A 21,218-nucleotide genomic window follows, 5' to 3' on the forward strand; every position below is an offset into this window, starting at 1 on the left:
AAAGCACTGAAATTTTGGGTTTGGGGACATAATCTAAAGCCAGTCCTATGAACTATTATAAGGTATTCAGACTCTAAATTGCATTTGCACTTGCAAAGAAGTATGGATGCTAGGTTGGCATTCCCAAACTGTTTCCCTGGCAAGAATGCTCGACCAGTCTGCTAACCTACTTTAAAAAAATTCTGGAATTCGTATCCATATTGGCACCTATTAATTTGTTCATTTTGGTCCAGTAGGTCCTCTGGAGAGTCAGCTGCTACAGCATGGTGCTTGTGACCCAAATTCCAGCCTGTAACACAGCCTGTCAAAACCAATGAAGTGGAGCTTCCTGAATGGGTGGGTGGCAATTTTTCTACAGAATGATTATTCTGAAGAAAGAGATCCACTCAATCAGGAAGCTGAAGTTTGTCATACATGACAAACATTCAAGTTTTTCCAGTTTTGACAGTGAAGTCTAAGCATACAAATGTATGTATCCCTGCATGAAAGTCAGCTCCACTGAATGAGGTAGGACTCACTTCAGAGTAAATATGTATGGTACTTGTCAAATGTTAACCTTTTCAAGGTGTGGTAAACAAGGTGCACAGACATCTCTGTCATATCTTCACAGGATTGTGCATGGAAATGGATGTTGAATCACAACCAAAAAACCCACAGGACAACAGGAAGGCTTTTAATATTGGTTCTCCAAGACCAGCATATACAGTATGCCCATGATGTTATTAAAGCAGAAATTCCTACCCATATGTCTGCAAGGTGTTAGTCAGGTTATGGGATTTGCAACAGGAAGGTTAGCCACATCAGTTATAAAGTGTATCAGTTTTAGCATTATGAACCAAAACATGATGCACATAATCTAAAATCTTGCTATCAGCTATTTTTATGACTGCAATTAGACACTGAGACTTTTGAATCCATTGGCTTGGATACTAAGCCTTCTACAAGTGGAAGAGCTCCTTCTGTTTATAGAAGACTTTAGATTCAGCAGAAGATCCCACTAATGAATAGCAGGGGAGGAGATCTTCACAGATTCATGTCATACTTTTGTGGCCATAATAACAGACTTCTCCTAGAATAGAAATGGGAATGCATTCACAGCTGGAGGGAATCCTACAAGTAATATTTTGGCTGCAAGCACCTTGGGCTGGATATTCAAAGAGCTTCTGAGTTATATAATTCATTTTACCACTGGCATCAGTCATCTCAGATACCAGTGTCACACTGGGATACTAGACAAAATTCAAGAGCGTTACTAGTCTAAATCTGAATATCAGAATATCAGACTGTAAGGTCCATAATTTATCCACCCAGAAACAGTAATTATGCTAACTCATTTGGCCATAAGGAATGATTCATTTTTCTGTGGACAGCAGCTGTACAATAATTCTCTTCACCCAGCTCTCTGCTCACCCAAGCAACTGTTCAAAAACTTCCTCTAGCCTGAACATCACAATCAGAATTTTTTTTATACTTCACCCCCCGCTCCCCACAGCTTATGAAGAGATCTCCCTATACCCCTTTGTGAAACACTAGAACTGATACAACAGATTGCTCTGTGAGTTGCCCAAACCCAGCTTGCATAGCAGCTCCAGGCAAATTCAATGTCTAAAGAGCCTATTCTCAGTGCCCTTGCAGCAAGTGGCAGCTGTGGTTTTCAGTCAGCCCTTGCTTGCTTCCAGGCACAGCTGCCACAGGCATACATGCCGAAGGCACGTGCTGAAGCCAGCCCAGATCATCCTTTGGCAAGTCCCCCTGAATATTTCTGGATATTTAATGGCCAGATGCTTCTCTAGTGCTTCCTTTTCTCAGAAGCTTGTTAATGGCAACATTGCAGTTGGGGCCTATGCATAGAGTCTTTCCTACTCACAAACTCTGGTGATGAATTTCAAATTAATCCCTACAATATACTGTATTTTTCACTCTATAGGACGCACTTTTTCCCCTCCAAAAATGAAGGGGAAATGTGTGTGTGTCCTATGGAGCGAATGCAGGCTTTCGCTGAAGCCTGGAGAGCGAGAGGGGTCGGTGTGCACCAACCCCTCTCACTCTCCAGGCTTCAGGCAGCTATCCGCAAGCCTTCTGAGCACAGCGTGAGTTCCCGCCGGGCTCCGAAGGCTTGCGGATAGCAGCCTGTTCTGGGGACTGGGGTCGGGGAAAGCTCGGGCTTCCCCCATCCCCAGCCCCACAAGCTCTGGGAGCAGCAGCGAAATTGTGCGTAATCTTGCCACCGCTCCTGAATCTGTTCTGGGGGCTGGGGTCGGGGGAAGCTCGGGCTTCCCCCGTCCTCAGTCCTGCGGCTGGGGGGGGGAATAATTTTTCCCCTTTATTTCCCCCCCTAAAAACTAGGTGCACCCTATGGTCCGGTGCGCCCTATGGAGCGAAAAATACGGTAATTCTCAACTCCATAAGTCAAAGCATACAGCACTTGTCTATATGGCCTTTCCCCGCAGAATGTGTCCTTGAAAAACTGGTGATTTTTGTACTGCTTCATGGGTGGAGTCACTACCCTGTTCTAAATATCCAGGTTGGTTGTACTGGTATTGAGTTTCTTTCTGAAAATGAACATCACTTGTCCACAATGTCCTCTTCAATGTCTGAACAGGTTCCAAGAGACTATCAGGCCTAGGAGAGGTTTTGCTGCTTTGAAGGATAGTTGAGGTACCTTGAAGGGTCTGCCTACTAAATCTAGCAGTAGGAACTCAAGCCTTCCACATAAACCAGAGAGCCTTTCTCAGCTGAAAAATTTGCAACAGATTTGACAGCTGAAAGTGGCTCCATTTCTATTCAGGAATAAATAGCTTAGCTTCCTGATTCACACCAGTAGTACTTCCTCTGTTCTTCGCAGAACAATTTGGCAAGAGTAGGTACAAGGAGGGGGGTTATCTTCCCGATGTCCACAGCATCTTAGTTCTCCTCAGTCCTGCCTGGCTACATCTCAATTTATAATCCATCCTGATGACTTCACCAAGCACTAATAATATAGTTTAAGAAGGACCTGAACATGATCTATAATAAGTCTCAATCAGGCCCAACATTTTTGATAATTTTGAGCTACTCTATTTCCGTATCCTCCGGCATCTTGATTCTGTTGCTGTCCCAGGAGTATTGCTAGAGAGAGAGTGCACACTCATTGCTGCTATCAATGCACCTCAGACTTGATCTTTTTTAATTGTTCTCTTAAGCAATTAACAAAATGGGCAACACCTAAATAATCTCATTTCTACTATATGCATCACAGTCAGGATTTGCTTCTCAAAGCACTCTTGTGGTAAGCACCAATATACTTTCTACGTCTATCTACAATTATCATATAATGTTGTTGTTTTACACAAGGTTCACATTCAAATGATCTAAGCATTACTTCCAAGATTCAAACCATAGGAACTTTGGTGAAGTGGTTTCAGAGAATTCTCAAAAATGCTGTTGGAAAGTGTGCCTGACACCTTCCAGGTTAATTAAGTGTCATTTTGTTTCTTAAATCTGAGGGCCCTCCCAGAGAAAATATTGTACCTTGAGCTGAACATCCAAGCACAGCTACCCCTGCCACCAAACAGTATCCTTTGAAATGAAAGAAAGAATCTTCTCTTTCAGCTTAAAACAGGAGGATAAATGAGATGAACATGCAAATGTACATCTGAGTGTAGATGCACCGTTGGAATATATATTCCCCATAGGTAAAGGTAAAGGTAAAGGTACCCCTGCCCGAACGGGCCAGTCTTGACAGACTCTGGGGTTTGTGCGCCCATCTCACTCTATAGGCCGGGGGCCAGCGCTGTCCGGAGACACTTCCGGGTCACGTGGCCAGCGTGACAAAGCTGCATCTGGCGAGCCAGCGCAGCACACGGAACGCCGTTTACCTTCCCGCTGGTAAGCGGTACCTATTTATCTACTTGCACCCGGAGGTGCTTTCGAACTGCTAGGTTGGCAGGCGCTGGGACCGAACGACGGGAGCGCACCCCGCCGCGGGGATTCGAACCGCTGACCATGCGATCGGCAAGTCCTAGGTGCTGAGGCTTTTACCCACAGCGCCACCCGCGTCCCTTATTCCCCATAAGGATGTACAATTAGATACACATCCAAGTATCTGAGAGTGGCTCTCCTTCATTGGATTGGGTAAGGAAGTATAGATGACAGAGAAGAATTCTAGAGAGAAGGGAAAAGGAAGGAAGCTATCTTTTTTGTCTTGTCCCTCTTCTGTCCCCTCTGAGAAAATATGTATGTCCTCCCATTTTTATGAAGTTAATTGTAAAGGGCAGATCTGCATTCACTGAGTAGCAGGGGCTGATTTCTTAATTTGAGATTCATTCACCTAACCCATCAAGTTGCAGACATTATGAAGAATTGGTACCATCCTGAAGAACTGGTACCATTATGAAGAATTGGTACCAAGTTGCTCTAGCGAAAATCCCTGGTGATATCTTTCATTCTCTCTTTACACAGCAATACCTCTTCCCACCCAAAAAAATTGGCAAGCATTACTAGCCTTCCCTTACTCCGTCTAGAGCAATTAGCTGGACTCTACCTCCTGTATTATATTTTGCAACCATGAAACTTTTCCAGCAATGAAATCTCACAGAAAATATGAACAAAGAATGATTCATGTTTAAAACCAAGTAACTTTGAATAGGCTACCTATTTTACCTTAGCAAGCCTACTATTTATATGACAGGCATCTGAACCTGTTCTTCTCCAAACTATTGAAGGTAGTGTGGAAGTCAAGAGTAAGAACAGTAGCAGCTGAGAATGAAAAAGCATATGGTACATAGGCAGCATAAGAGCTAAATGAAAAAAGTATGTTATCCTGAAAGTTAAGAGGCAGCTCATTCATGTTTTTTTATTTGAGCAGTTAAAAAATCAGGAATTGATAGATGCACTCAAAATTCACTGGACCTGCAATTATGAGTCCTGGAAGAAAGCAGAAATAAGGCAGCACATAGAAGGTATCATATCATGTTACTCTAGATTAATTAAGTAGCCTGGAATCAATATAACTCTTGTACTCATGATCACTAACACACATTAGAATCCCAATTCTTCCACATGCATGCATTAAAAGGATGGGAAATAATACGTTACCACACTTTATCTTCCCCTATTATGTAGAATAGTGCAGTCAAATTGTATAAATTAACTAATTTGCTGTGATGATGAGTACATGTCCTGACTACTTAAAACAGTAAAGGATTACCAAGTGTTTGAAAAGGACTTTACACCTGGATTAGAGCGTGTATTTATGAAGTCATGGGGAGGCACTTATTTGCACAGAAATGCATTTAAAATGTCTCAAGTGCACTGTTAAACAAGCTGGGTTCCCAGGCTCAAACAGAAACAGGAGTGTGTGTGAATAAAATATGCTTACATAGCATGTAGTCCAGTAGAAGCACATTCTTCTGTCCCAAGAAGCTTTCTTGGGATAGTCCGTGTCCATGGACGGAGTCTTCATGAGTGAAGGAGGAATCAGCATACTCGCCCTGGCACCACTGAAAATCCCAAGCAGGAGGGGGAAAACAGCTTGGTGACTGTCTGCCAACAAAGCCAGTCATCCGCATCACCAGAAGCAGCAACAGCAGCATCAACACTACCTCCATCACAACAGGTCCCTCCCTCCAAGACACAACCTTCATTTATTCCACTGAAGCTGCTTCAAGCAAAGCATGTGTGAATCAGGACTCCCCCCACCTCTTTCTACATTTTGATCTCACTCTAGAAGGAAGTGACCTCATTTCCTGCTCTCAGGAGACTTATGAATTATGGGAGAAAGGACTGAGAATGAGAGCACACAATGCTGTCACTCATGAGAGAAACACCAAGGGACAGAGAATGCTCTCAGATAGCAAGTGCAGCAGCAGAGAAGCAGCACCTCTTTCACTAGACAAATCAGAGCAATTGAGTGCACTGTAATGACTTTGGAACACTCTAAATCCTTCCTAAATATCAGAAATCCTCTTTCCCTACAACAGATTACATCAGAGACAGAACTGTAGGAGCAAAAGGCTGAAAAAGAAAAAGAACAAGAACGAGGCCACAAGATTTCAGATAAAGTCACAAGATTTCAGATAAAACTAGGGAGATTTAGTTAAATCCACAATGCTACTAGATCTGGCATTCGCTGCAGAAGCACAATACCTACAGAAGCTGAGAACAGGAAGATACGGAAATTGGCTTATGCATATCCCATTAGATATAAGAGACACCATATGCAGCCCTTAGGTTAGCACACCAGCCCAAAGCTACTCATTCCTAAGGAAGGGATATACAGTGCTACACTGTGAGTTCAAAGCAGCCAACAGCAGCTCATGAAGGGAAGGAAGAGCAGAAGTGCCCTTGCTAGGACAAGGATGGAGCAAAGAAAGGCTGCAGCAAGATGGGTGAGCTGTGGGTTTGTGGTGACAGCATCTAGCAGGTGTGTGTTCACCTGTGGAATAGCACTGCTATTAATTCAGAGGTCCACTGACCTTGCTGTCACCTTGCCCCATCACAATCCCAACAAACACAGTGCAGCTGCAACTCCTATTCCCAAGTTTTCATTTGGGTTTCCAGATGTCCTAGAATTAGTGCACTATTTCACGCAGCTCAGTGTTGTGAGTGCTTTTCTCCATTAGAATGGTCTCAGGTTGAGTTCTCAGCATCTCAAATCAAAAGAGCTCAAGTTGAATGAAGATGTCTACCTAACACCCTGGAGAAACCAATACCAGAAATGATGAACCAGTGGTGTGACTCAGTGGTGTAGTGGGAGGAGGAGGAGAAGAAGAAGAAGAAGAGGAGGAGGAGGAGGAGTTTGGATTTGATATCCCACTTTATCACTACCCGAAGGAGTCTCAAAGCGGCTAACATTCTCCTTTCCCTTCCTCCCCCACAACAAACACTCTGTGAGGTGAGTGGGACTGAGAGACTTCAGAGAAGTGTGACTAGCCCAAGGTCACCCAGCAGCTGCATGTGGAGGAGCGGAGACGCGAACCCAGTTCCCCAGATTACGAGACTACCGCTCTTAACCACCACACCCACACTGGGGCTGTGGCCCCAGGCACAGAATCTGAGTGGGGTGCAAAGCAAGAGCCTCCTCCCTCCCCCCCCCCCGTATGTGCCTGGCGTGCAAGCCCCCTGGGCGAGCACAGAAGGTCTCTTTGCCTGCCAGCAGATGAATGGGCCCCGTGCGCTGGAAAGGGTGAAGAGGGTGAAGAGCACACTCCATGCCCTGCCAGGCACTCGAGCCCCCACCCGTCAGCTGGTGGGCAGGCACTCACACACTTGATGGGGAAAGAGCATGGAGGGTGCTCTCCACCCTCTGTGCCCTCACCTGGCACAAAAGTGCCTGCTTGCCTGATGACGAGCTGGCCCTGGCCTGTTGGGCAGAAGCAAGGACCAGAGGGCAAAGTGGACCGCCCTGCCCCACCCGGCATGTGAGTGCCCACCCCTCAGTGGCAGGGGTTGGGGGAGCACAGAGGAAGTCCTCCACACTCGCCCCGTCCCCACCACTGAAGCACAGGCATTCAAGCGCCATGCGGTGACAGGGCATGGAACCCTCCGTGCCCTGCTCCCAGCCAGCCAGAAGAGGCAGCAGTGATGGGGTAGCATGCCCACGGAATGGAAGATGGCAGGATCTGAAGGGTGTGCTCTACGAGCAGCTGGTTTCAGGCGCCAGACCTGTTGGCAGACCAACTCTGCATTACAAAGGTGTCTACAAATGTGATCTGAAGGCTGGCAACATTAACTCTGCATTGTGGAAATCACTTGCAGACAATCATAATGTCTGGACACAGACAGGCAGGTCGTGTATCCACCGCAGTAACCAGAGGAGGAATAACCGCTGGGATGAGCATAGAGAAAAGAAACATCATGGTGCACCTGTATTTCCATTATTGATTAGCAATGACAAAAACAATAGCAAACATCCATTCCCAAACTATATGTTCTGTTTTAAAATTACCAAAATATAAAACTCATAAAACGACATGTCCACCTTGCAATCTGTCTGCCATGAGCAGCAGTTGAGTGAGAGATGTAGAGTGCACATGTATATGTATGTGTGAAAGAGAACATGGTCATTATCTGAGGGGGAGTTTGTTAATAGGTGCATGTGGAAGGAAGATCAGGTGGTATTTGTGTATCCATGAGAGGAGAAAGACTATTGTGGCAGCAAGATGTGAGAATGTGTGAAATAGCCTATAGCTTATAGTGTGGGTGGATGAGCATACATTGAGGGAAGAGGAGGGAGAAGGATATAAATGACACCTTTGTACAATATAATCTAACTCCTTTGAGTTGGTGGGCTCTCCTCCTTCAGTCAAGAACCTAGAGATTCTGAAGAAAGAAGCAGTCAGAGCCAGAAATATGCTAAACCTTCAACTCAATCACCATCTTCAAAATAAACAAGAGTGATTTGTGACACCTTAGGTTTTAACACCTTTATTATGGCATAAGATTCCATGGACCAGAGTCAACTTCATCAGATGCATGAGGTTTTATCCTAAGCTGTCAGGAACATATATAGAAAAAAAATGTAAACAGTTAGGTCAGAGGGAAATGAAATGCAAAAAAAAAAGGCTATGACAGTTACGTTAAAGCTTAAAGCTATGTAAAATAAGTACAGTGATCATTGACAAAGCAGTGCTGATGATAATGCAAACAACCTGTCATTGATAAGTTAACATGTGTAATGGAATAAAAATGGTCAAAGCCTATACTTTTTACATTTCATTTCCCAATGACCTCATTATAGATTTATTTTTTCTGTACAACCATGTGTTGTTGTTGTTGTTTGGTTGTTTAGTCGTGTCCGACTCTTCGTGACCCCATGGACCAGAGCACGCCAGGGACTCCTGTCTTCCACTGCCTACCAAAGTTTGGTCAAACTCATGCTGGTAGCTTCAAGAACACTGTCCAATCATCTCGTCCTCTGTTGTCCCCTTCTCCTTGTGCCCTCCATCTTTCCCAACATCACCTGCCAACTTATCACTTCAAACATTTGATGAAGTAGACTCCTGTTTTGCTCAAGTCTCTGAAAATTGTTACAGCTTCAGCACACAATGTATGCACACACCCAGGCCCAGTAGGGGTTCCCCTTCATTGGGACAGTTTTTGGGTGCAATGGATGACTGCATGCAAACTCAACTTTTTATTTTAAAAAGGGACTTTGATAATGAGTAAGGACCAATAGAACATAGACAGGATGACTGATACAGTGAACTTTTCCCCAAATATAAACAAGCACTGTCTTTACAAATATATAGGTTTCATTCAGAATGCAGCATAGCAAGTTTTTGTCTCACAGGCTTTCCTTCCTCTTCTTTCCTTCTTTGTGCATAAGGGGAAGAGAATTAAAGCTTCTGTTTGAGGTTTAGAACAGAAGTAGGGAACGGGTTGTTTCCAAATAATAACTGGAAGCTGTCAATCTCTTGCGGGTGGAGGAAAGGGCTGTGTGTGACATGTGAGCATGAGGCTTACCACAACACATTATCAGAGTGTGGCCACTTCTTTCATGCAAACCAACTAGGAAATAGAGCAGAGACAAATCAGTGATAGGAGAAAAATTGAGAGTTACAAATAGAATCAGATGCTAATGCTAAATGCCTGCGAGTCCTGGAAGACCTTCTCCCTGCCTTGCAGGGCTTTTCCTACCTTTTCCCAGAGGGTGGGGCTTTAACTCACTACAGGTACAGAAACTGACGCTGATAAACAGACTCTTGGGCTAGGGGATTTTGTTGGGGGGACCTGCTGATGTTGGTTTTTTGTATCTTTATTTTAGATATTGTGGTTTATGTGGTAATTGTTCAGTTTGGTTGTGTATTTTTAATGTTTTATTTATTGTTTCTATTTTTGTTATGTTGTAGTTATGTATTTTTTTTCATGTTGCAAGTCGCCTTGAGCATGGTTTGAACTGCAGAAAGGTGGTATACAAATAGAATTATGTTTGTAAGCTTAGAGGCGTAGGTGGAGGAAGGCTTCAGCATGCATATCCCTATGTGGTTGAGGAACCGTGCTCACAAGTATCTGCTGTGCTTGTGGTTCCTTCCCCTGCTCAGTTGCTATGACTGTGTGCATCAAACTGTGCGGCAGTCCTGAGGAACTGTTCAAGAGAGGGAGATGAGCAGGGGAGCAGCTGGATATAATATTTCTCCGCCCAAAACAGCAGAATAATGGTACCAGCAATTATCTGACCAGAGACTGTATGTATGCAGCCAAGGCTGATGCACACATTTGTAGCTGGATAAGGGCCAAAGGGAAGAAGTGAGACCTGCATGACCCCTTGTGTACTTTGCATACTACTCCACTAACAGACCACAGAAAACCAAACCAAAGTGTCCAAACCACTGCTCCACTGTGGTGCCAACAATTACACAAAGCTAGAGAGTGACAGCATGCTAGAGACATCTGTGGTTTTAAGTGATTTGCTCTCCTGATGCATTTGCCATTTCCACCCACAGATCAGACATTAAGCTGAATGTGACATATTTAAGGCATAACAAACCGACAGCTCTGTCAACCCTGTGGTGGCTGGACCACCTGCTAACTAGAAATGGCCAGCCGTATTATTTTGATGCAGCAATAAGAGGGTTGTATAACACGTAAATACGATCAGACCAGTCCATGAATATCCCTTTACTTAATCATTTATTAAGACTCCCCTTTTCAGAAAATGGAAAAATAGCCCTACCACCCACAAAATAATTCAAACTGCTCATTGCAAAGTGCTGGCAAAACTGCCCTGGAGTTTTAAAAATAACTTCCTATACTCCACCTTAATACTGTTATGCCATCCAGCCATTGTAAGCAGAGCCAAACTGGGCATGTTGGAGCCATGATTCACATATCTGCCTCATTCACATATAAAGAGGGGTGTACATAAGATTGCTTTAATTTTAACATACTTTCAGGAGAGAGCTACACTCTGGCTTCCCAACACTCTGTAGTCAGTTACTCTTCTCTAATTGTGAAAGTGAGCTAGGAAAAGAGAATAGTGGCTTTGGGAAGTTGTAGGAAGGGAAATTCAGCACCCCTCACCCATGCAGTCCTTTCACTGTTTTTATTTGTTTGACTAGAATAGTTTTCTGAAGTTTTGTAATGCTAATTATGCAAAGCCCGATGAAGGATGGGGCGAGTAATAAGGAAGGGCAGAGAAAAACTGTAGCTGAAATAAAGGGGGAGGATAATTTCAACCCAGTGATCATTTCTGTAAGTGAATAGTATGCAACTACATGAGGTTAGTACTGGAGATAGAGAAGTCACCTAAGAGTCCAAATGGATAGGTAGATGTCCAGCTGTCCCGTCGTCCCCCCCCCCCGTCAGTTTCACATGCTAACGCTAAACCATAAGCCATAAGGTACACAAGGTGTATACTAGCTGATGAATGCAGCCAGAGTCTGCTTCGCTCCTTCCTTCATGCAAGGTGCAAGCAAACTGTGAAGGGGTTAGCTTAGTGCAATGTCTGAACCTGGAATTTATTATTTATTGTTTATATATTGAATTTATATATGAAAGCTGCACCCGAAGAAAACTCAATTGCTAGCCATTGTGAAACTGGATAGGAGGACCATAGGAAGCTGCATTATAAGCAAAGCAGACCATCATTTAGCTGAGCACCACCAACACTTATTGGCAGCAGCTTCCCAGGGTTCCAGGCAATAGTCTTTCTCAGCCCTACTTGGAGAAACCAGCGATTGAAACTGGGAACTTCTGCATGAAAGACATGTCCTCTCCTATCGTTGTTGTACTTTTCTTTGTCAGGATGTACTTTATGAAAAACAATAATTTCAAAAGTGTGTCCACTTCTACAACCTGTTGGAGTTTTGGAGATTTTTTTTAACATAGTCTCAATAAACTGGAAATGTATGATTACAGTTTATTTATTTAACAACAAGCCCCTGGATCTCATTTTTTACAAAAGGAATGTACATTCTGTGCCCCCTGCCCTCCACATTACAAGCTTGCCAGATAAGACACGTTTATGGCTGAACCTCCAATCTTTATCAGCCTGACTACAAGTATTCCAGATGGCATGCACTTAGCATGCCCGATTCAAGCGGAAACCAGCAATTATAACATGTATAAAACATCATCAATCTTCAGGCTGCTATTTTAAAGCCTATGAATAGAGCTCTTTCTGTCTCAGAACGTGCATCTTCACAATCTGGAGATTGTTCTTCCTTGGAGGATGTGATGTCATCCTTAGAAAATGTCTTCAGCTTTCTAGCCTATAGCTGATCTAAAAAATGAGCTTCTCTTTCAGAATCTTGGGCATCATCTTTGAAGGAATGTCACTGTGAAATTAGGTGGTGTGCTTTCTCAAATCAATTTCTTGCTCTGGTTGCCCATGGCCATTAGACCCTAGAGGAAGGATGAAGCTAAGTATCAGGAGTAATTGTTTTCCTGATGTGAATGGGAAATGGAAGTCTGAAACAGCTACAAAACAAAATGTCAGTGTTTTTACAATATGAGTGGAAAAAATATGGGCTGGCTCATATATTATTGCTGGAGCTTCCTTTGTGGGGAAATCCTGGACTGGGAATACCTATTTCTAAAGTGGTATGTCCAAAGACATATGTCCAAAGACCTAAAGAGGGAGGAGAATGGCAGGGTAGGAGGCAGCCTCTACCAACAGTATACGGTACTTGCAGAATACTTACAGAAAGAAAGCAGGAGAGGAGAACAAATGCCTGCCACTCCATCAGTGATGGGCCTGGGGAGAAAGGTTAATAGTGCTGGTGGAGCAGAAAGTGAGCATAGCTTGTTTCCCACTTAATTAATACTAGGAGCCACCAGGTAAGATGACACTAGGTAAGCTATTAACACACATCCTAAGAGTCTTGAGTTGCAGCATCACATTCTCCAGATCTACTCAAATATCTCCTCCACCCACGGTCACTTCAGAGGCAAAGGGAGGCTGAACCCTCCTTTCACCTCCACAACTGAGAGAGGAGAGTTGGGTTCACGGACAGTATGCTACTTTGGCACAGCTCAGTGCCCTCCTCTCAACACTTACTTCAAGGTCAGGATGGTGGTTTCAGCCCTTTTACATGAACTATGGGGGTGCTATTGTGGGTAAAAGGAATGAGAATCGTTATTTGGCCCCCTTCCTTCCCCTCTCAATTCCTTTTAGATTCCTACTTGTATGGATTGTATAAGGAAAATTTGAAAACTCAAATTCAAGCCACAGGCCTCTTTATGTTTCTTACTTCCTCTTCAGAACTGAGAATAAGCATAAATGGAGACTGAAAAATGTCACTCACTGAAGTATAGCTCTGGCGATTTTAGTATTTCATTATCCTCTTACAATTTTGTACTCATTGGTGATGGCCGAGGCAAGGTATTTTAGAAGTTCTATCTAATTCCTGAAAAAAACGAGAGTGCCTTCCTTGTCTATGACTGATCCTTCTGTCTAATTCCTGTCAAGTTCAAATTAAACTGAAAATACACCAGATGGCACTAAGCAACAAGCATTTTAAAATCCATCTTCTGTAAGAAGACGTCCCCAGACTTGCACACCCACCAATAATGCCTTGACTAACCTCCTCTGCAAATTACACAAGCCGAACAGAGTGCTATACTATCAATACCCTCAGGATATTTTTCAGAAATAAAATAGATAAACATGCCCAGCAAGTGCACTTAATAGATCTGTTTGCCAATGGTGTTGCCTAAATTCTCAGCTGTGCTTGTGAGGAAACTTTTTTTTCAAAAAAGAAGGGAAACAAACTATCAGGAGCTCTGGTTCCCTACCCGCTTCTTAAAGAACATACAAAGAATGCAGCAAGAGGTGGTCTGGGTAAAAGCAACACCCACCCACCCTGCTCAAACATTAGCAGCAAACCGCTGCCAACAACTCTCAGAGAACTAGTCAGAACATGCTTGTTAACTCCCAAAGCCACCTGAGAAAGGAAAAATAAGCACATGGAGAGTAGTAATGCTTAAACTGAGTTCAAATCCAAGAGAGATGATGATTCAAGGAATGTGGCAATTAATTCTAAAAAGAATGACTTTATCTTCAGTAGAAGTAGGACTGAGTCCAGAATTCGGTATTACTAAAAGTCTAATGATAATCAAACTCACTCTGTACTGTTGTATGTTTTTAAAATGGCAACCTGAATCATAGTCTTACGGGAATAAGCATCCTACATAAAACTATTCCATCTGGAAACAATTCTCAATTAATATAACTTTAATGTATGTCAATAATGTGTTTATATAATATATAAACCAAGAGACTGAAATATATCTCAGCTGCAGATAATATCCTTCTAAAGAAAACGTATGACTCCATTAGAGAAGAAACTCCTCTTGCCTGAGGAACATGAAATGATATAATCTGACTTCTTCTCCATGTTAGTTTCTCTGTTCTTTTTTTTTTTTCCTGCACCAGCTGCAGCCTACCAATCCTTGAAGGGGCTTGCAAAATCTTTGGAGCATCTACAATCAGTCCTGTAGACTTCAAAGTGCCCCATCACCTGATGTAATAGTGAAGTCAAGGGATTGACAGGTGGCCTGTGAGGGCTAAAGATAGTAAGAAATATGGCCCACCAGCCACATCCAGTTCACCACCTCTGTAGTAGACCTGCAACAAAGGAACACAACTCCCTTCATTCCTGACCATTGGCCATGTTTGGTGGTGAAAAGAGCTGAAACAACAACATCTGGAGGGCCACAGTTTCTTCACCCTGATTTAAAGGCTGAATGTAATTGACTACATCCTTTGTAGACCATTTCTGCAGATTTCTGTTGTGGTAGACATGAACCAACTCTCATGCATATGAGGGTAACTCCTAAGCTGCAAAGTTTTCCATTTATAGGTGACAACATTATGTTACTTCCAACTTGAATTTATCTGAGTACATTCCTTACTCTAAATGAATTTACACCTCCAAAATTCCTTACAATTACAGTAAGCTCCAACACATCACAGTAACTTTATATCTGAACTTAAATATTCAATTGCTGTTCTCTTAAACATAAACTAAGGTAAGCTTCCAGATAAATGCAATTTTGTGTGATATCAATGCTAAAATCCTTACAAATAGGTTCATGGGGGGACATATTAGACAATATGCTTTATAGGTATGAGATACTATGTAGAGTTGTTTCCTATGCATGCAGCACAATTATATGCCTGTTTGTTCATAAATAAGCAACACAAAATTTAAAAGGATTTGCTCTGAATTTCACTGTGCACTGGATAGCAGCCTTATGATTCAATCCTAGCTATGTCTACTCAGAAGTAAGTCCTACTGAATTCAATAAGGCTTACTCCTAGATAAGTGGGGTCAGAATTGCAGCTGTAAATCACTGAACTGGGGAAATTATTATGAAATCAGTTACATTCTTTTCATGCTGGATTCTAGCTTAGTGAAACAAGCTTCTACTTCTAGGTGCATACTGCCACAAGGCAACATTTCTTAACATCAAAGAACTTGAAAATATCTCAATGGTAATCTATTATTACATGACACGTTCTGAAGGACATCCATGCTATTGCCAGCACATGCCACTTTCCAGTTACAACTGTTTCTACAACATACCTTCATTGACAACATCAATCCATTCATTTCTGGGTCTAGTCTTTTAGCTAAGCTACAGTTCGTGCAGCCACTATCATATATAGGAATCTGAATTTATTTTTTCAATATTTTGTGAGGTGTCCTTTTAGTCCATCCTAAATTCTAGGGAACATTACTTTTTAAAGTCAATTTTCTTTCAGCCCGCCGCTAATGTAGGCTGCATAGAATCACCACAGAATATTCTCCATAGAGTATTAAGGAAACAGTGTTTAAATGCCAAAGTATCCAACACTGTATCAAGGAAAGGACATGTGCTGTGCACCCCTATGGGAATGCACGTCTGTGAACATCTGCACATAGACATGGGAGGTTTTCACAAAACTCTGAATGCTTTCATGCAGTGTCGCTTGCCTCTGATGCAAACAAAAGAATTTACATTGGGTATATTTTCAAGGGAAACAAGAAGTCATTTGATATTCTCAAAGGATTGCAGTATAGAATTGTTGTTTCAACCTGTCATTGTTTTACTTGATCTACAATGCATGTCTTCCTTTCAACATCATCATCATCAAAGATAAGGGAAAAAGTTGAAATCTAGTATTGCCTAACCAAAATATGCAGAAATATATATATTAATGATACATATCTAGTGCAGTTAGCAGTATGGGGTGGCTTCATTCCTCAGATTAGCAAACAGGTTTTTCCACACTTAAAACTTTTAAGCCATCAATGTGATTTCAGGTCATTGTTTGGCCCAAGGACATGAAGCAAAACTAAGAACAAAGGAAATACTTTGGCTTAAGTTACAGGCCCTGGAGAATAAGGTTTTGTCTCACAAAGCAGCCAGAAAAATATTTACTGGATGCTGCAATCCCATTTTTTTACTTTGCACTCTATCTTGGAGACTAGGTACAGACCCAACAAGTGAGACAATGCAAGCAGTATTCTCATTTCAGCATTAAAAATGCTCTCTCAAGAGGGAAGAAGGTATACCTAGAGGCCACTTTAAATTTCCTAGGCCCAAGCTCTTCACAGAAACAGGCAGCAGAGATACATGAGGTTTTTTGTTTGTTTGAACTATACAGGCTGCCTGTTCAGTTCCAGGCCCAATTTAAAGTGTTGATTTATAACTTATAAAGCCCTAAACAGCTTGGAGCCAGAATCTCTAAAGACACATGGTGGTGTCCTCTAGGTTATATAACTGTCTCTCTATCGAAGTTAGTATGTGACTGCCTGCTTTTACGGGGATGGGGACGGGTAGGTAGGAATGCTCTTTTCATAGATCTTTTCATTATTTTTAATGTTGATTTAGACTAAATTTAAAGCTAAATTAACTAGTATTAGACACTTACAGTAATCATATTCTCACTGTTTATGCTGATTTTACTGCATTTTCTAATTTTTGCAGACAATTTGGTTTATTTAAGATACAGGATAATTTTTTTAGATTAAATAAACTATCTTCACAATCTTACTGTTACCTGCTTTATTCCACTCCGTCATGCTCATAGTTTACTTTCCAAGATAGAAAAAAGTAGATCAGTAATATCATGGACAAGATGAAAACCCAGAAGCAAGGAGAAAATGCCAAGATGCGGATTCTTTTTCTATGCATGCAAAATAAGCTTAATGTCTGCAAGTCTGTGTCACATTTAAATCACACATGCAGCAGCCCAGAGCTAAATGGCTTCTCTCTTTGCACACAGACTCTCTAATGACTACACTCCCAAACACCCAGCATATACGCCTCCTACTCAACACCCACACACAGTACATTGTGCACAAATGTACAGCAAGCACATAATCTGCATGCACTTACCTTCTGCATAAGCCCATGTAACAGGGTCCTCAATGTAACTGTGACTTGTCTTCCTATCACACAGAATGTGCTTTTCAAATCACCCCTTATGTTCTCTACACAAGGAAGATTGCTGCAGAAAATTAGAAGCTGTTTCTAGTCTAATTATTTAATTAGATAACCCAATTTTTAAAAATATCTTTCAATTCCCAGATCCTCTCTCGTTATATAGTTCAGGGCACTGTAATACTCTGCAGCAGCCAGTGGAATATTTTCCCCCGAACCTCTTTATCTCTTACACCAGTCATGAATCGACAACTGCCCTATATCTTTGCTGCACACTGTCTCTGCTTAGCTTCCTTTATCAACTGAGGGCCCATGAATTTTGGTTGAATATGAAAGCCAATAACTGTTTGTAGTCAGTGACCAAAGAGAAGCTCTCTTACTTCCTGCTCTACAGAGGTAAAGTATTCTGAGTAACATGACTTTATTTTATTTATTATATTTTTAATTAAATTTCAATACTGCCCTTCATCCAAGGATTACAGGGCAGCTTACAATATAAAAACACAAAAATGCATAACATAGTAACAACAATACCCCCCATAAAGTTTTAAAGGCCATAGATTGTTTAATTGGACAAAGGCCTGGGAGAAGTGGGATGTTTTTGCCTGGCACCTAAATATATGCAATGAAGGCACCAGATGAGCCTCTATGGGGAGAGCACTCCCAAAGCAGGGAGCCACCATGGAAAATGTCCATTCTCATTTGCTGCCCTCTGGACCTCTTGTGGAGGAAGCACACAAAGAAGGGCCTCAGAAGATGGTTGCAGAGTCCAGGAGAAATAATGAGGGGTAGCAATCCAATCCATGATGCTGGTGCTATTTTGTAGTTCAAGGCATAGCCTGGGACCATTTTGATACAGGCACCCTCTGTCTCCTAGCTGCTTTAAAAAATGCGGTACTCCTGTGGCTAAGTACTCTAGAGATTGAGTCATCAAGCTTAAGCATCAGAAGTTGTATCAGTGAAGCCCTAAAACTATGGTTGCATCAGTGCAAGGATTTTCCTCCTCTCCCTCTCTCCCCCCTCCATGCACCCCCTAAATCTGTTCTGAGGGTTCCCCAACCTCAGGTTTGGGGGTAGCATGGGTTGCTACTGGGTGAGGAAAAAGTCAAAAGTTAAGTCTTTGTGTGCACCTGAAGAAGCTTTTGGGATCATTCTAGTTTATGGCCAACTTGCCCTTGTTCTCCAAAATAAATGAAGAATCCTAAAGCAACCTCAACAAGAAGAGAAAAACAGAGCCTCTCTCAAAATCCACAAGATAAACATCATTTTGTAAGGAACTCTATCAAGATTTTGTGACACTGGAATTAATGAAGCAAAGGGAGGGGGAAGGGAAGAATGGCTAGCTGTCTCATCCAAGAGCAGGCAGAGTAAAGAAAATAACTGCCAGATCAGAAAAGGAAGATTAAGCAACACACCTATTATAAGAGATTCAGGTAAAATGTATAAAGCATTTGGTGACAACCAATTGGTCAGGGGTTTCATTGATGCCAACTTTCACAACTACACATTACGTTTTAGAGATTGCAAAGGTTGTTGTAGTGAACTATGAATTTCCAGGGCATGTATTATATTTCATTTCATAAATAGACTACTTTTGGGAAAGCAACCAATATTACTGTATGTAATGTTTTTAAGAGCAATGGGGATGAATCCCAAATACAGAACACAGTGAAGCATGTTATACAAATTGGCTTTCAAAGCAAAAATTGCTTCCCAACAATTTGAAAGCTTCAAAATTTCTCACAGATGTCTTCCTTCCTTCTTCTTACAGTGCTCCTTCTCTTGGTCACAGCTGTGTTGTGCCAAAAAGGCTGCATTAGCATGCAGAACCCTGCTTTGATTCAGGAGACAGTCGTGCTAACTGGCCAAAGTAGAAGCCTTGCTGAGAGAGAAAATAAGAAAGCTAGTGGAATGGAGCTATCAATAATTCACTGAGAGTCCATGGATATCTGCTGACAACAGCCTTAAAAACATTCTAGGCACTTGGAGAAGGAAGAAATTCACAAAAAGGTACCTAGAACAGTGTATATCTGTTCTGGAAGGACAAAAGAGAAGAAAACACAACAACACATCTACGTGGAAAGAAACCATATTCAGGGATAACAGAACATATTAATTGTGGGTGTATTTCAACTTCTGAATAAGAAAATAGTTACCTATTACATTCGTTATGTGAAAATTAGCTTCATGTAAACCAAGTTCTGGCGGCTGAGAAGTTAGAAGTCTCCCCCAGAGAAAGCTAGACAGATCATGCAGCCGCCACCATCTCTCGCTTTCCATTGTTTATCTATGCTTATCATAACTCTTCTTTAGCAGCTAATTGTCCCTACTCCTCTCCCTTCTAACTCCTAAGGAAATATAGATAGGCATAGATAAAGAAGTGGAGAATGGCAGTCAGCTTTCACTGACTTTCTCCAGGGAATGCTTCAGTATGTACTTTTGTAACCTCAGAAAATATTTAATAAAAAAGCATTTAAAAAAGAAATCTCAATCCTAACTTGCATATGGTATATGGCTGCTTGTAAAACGCTAAGTGTAACATTTTGCTGACACCTTATGCACAAAAATAATCTCAATACGAAGCAAAACTAACCAGGTGGGCTGTGAAATGCCTCTGAAAACAGTGTGTCCAATGGACTAACTTCACAAAAATCCTAAAGATGGCAGTTGCTTCACATATGCAAGCCAGACACTATTTTTCTCCCTCTGACTGTGTCAAGATAACTGAGATTCTAGGGAAACATTGCTATTAACCGTAAGTAAATCACCTGCTGGATGGCAGGAGGTGTGAACAGGTTGCACACAAGAATCAGTCTAAAAAGGAAGAGTAACATAAAAAATTAAGTAGGTACAACAAAGGCCTTAACTTTTCCCTTGATTGTGAGAACAAACCAACAACTCTGAATAAGATTCTATGGATTCTTTGGTCACAAAACTAACAGAAATCGACATCCGTGGAATGTACATTACACAAGACATCTGGGATTACTCCTTCTCCCCACTATGTACTACATTGCAGAATCAATTTGCCTTTTTGCATAATTTATACTTGGCAGCATTTTGGATGTTATTGTGCAGCAATTCTTCACAATGCCAGGAGTTCGGTACTCTACAGCAACTGGTCACAATGGCAAACATTCAGTGAACAGGTATCTTCTGTCATAGTGCATTAGCCAATTTTAAGCTAGCTCAGTGGGGTGGGGGTGAGGGCGCTTGCCCCTGCTGTTCTTTTTTAAATGGTGAAACACAATGCTAATCAAAGAACAATTGAATGTTGTGTGCAAATGAATTAACATCCATCCATCCATAAATAAGACCATAAGAAGAGCCTTGCCGGATCAGGACAAACAGGAATTTGCAGTTAAACATGAAGCGGGAGAGAAGGGATATGTAAATGAATGATAGCATGCAGATCATCAATCAGTCTTTTGATTTATTTTTAATAGAGAGGTTTTGCACAAGAGCTACAAAATCTCTGTGTGTGTGTGTTTTTAATGTATGAACAGGAATCAACAACTATAAAACATAAACTCTGCCAGCACTTCACTGCACCTGCCAAATGTACAGGTGAGTGGAAGGTTCTGCCAGTGATACCCTTGCCAGTAGCAGCCTCATCGACAGTGTTCTTTAGGGGCAGAGCTGGGCTGGCAAAGGATCCACTGGATCCTAACCTGGTTCAACTCCTGTTAATGGGACTGATCCTGGACTCTCTATGTGCCAGCTTGAAACTGATGCAGCAGAAATTGGCAGCAGCACTGCCACCCTCAACCTTCTGCCCTGGACAGCACAAGTGCAGGGCTATGGATGTGGTGGTTGCTACACCACCCCATTCAGCCTCACTGCTCCCAGCCAGAAGTTAGGCTTTC

At 42.1% G+C, this 21,218-nt stretch overlaps 1 protein-coding gene across 11 annotated transcripts in view; it reads right to left on the reverse strand.

Moving 5' to 3' along the window:
- Positions 1–21,218, reverse strand: part of DAGLA (diacylglycerol lipase alpha) — an 88,610-nt gene that overhangs the window by 38,543 nt on the left and 28,849 nt on the right. For 7 of the 11 annotated variants that reach the window (XM_082220843.1, XM_082220839.1, XM_082220842.1 and 4 more), the window contains one exon: positions 5,360–5,480. The exons of 3 other annotated variants lie outside the window; for them this stretch is intronic. The gene's annotated coding sequence lies outside the window, so the exon portion shown is untranslated. Of the gene's footprint in view, positions 1–5,359; positions 5,481–17,307; positions 17,478–21,218 lie in introns of those variants that run through there. One more of the 11 variants, XM_082220844.1, reaches the window with a different exon arrangement.

This window comes from Podarcis vaucheri (assembly GCF_965113315.1).
Source record: "Podarcis vaucheri genome assembly, chromosome: 1".
Classification (NCBI taxonomy): Eukaryota; Metazoa; Chordata; class Lepidosauria; order Squamata; family Lacertidae; genus Podarcis; species Podarcis vaucheri.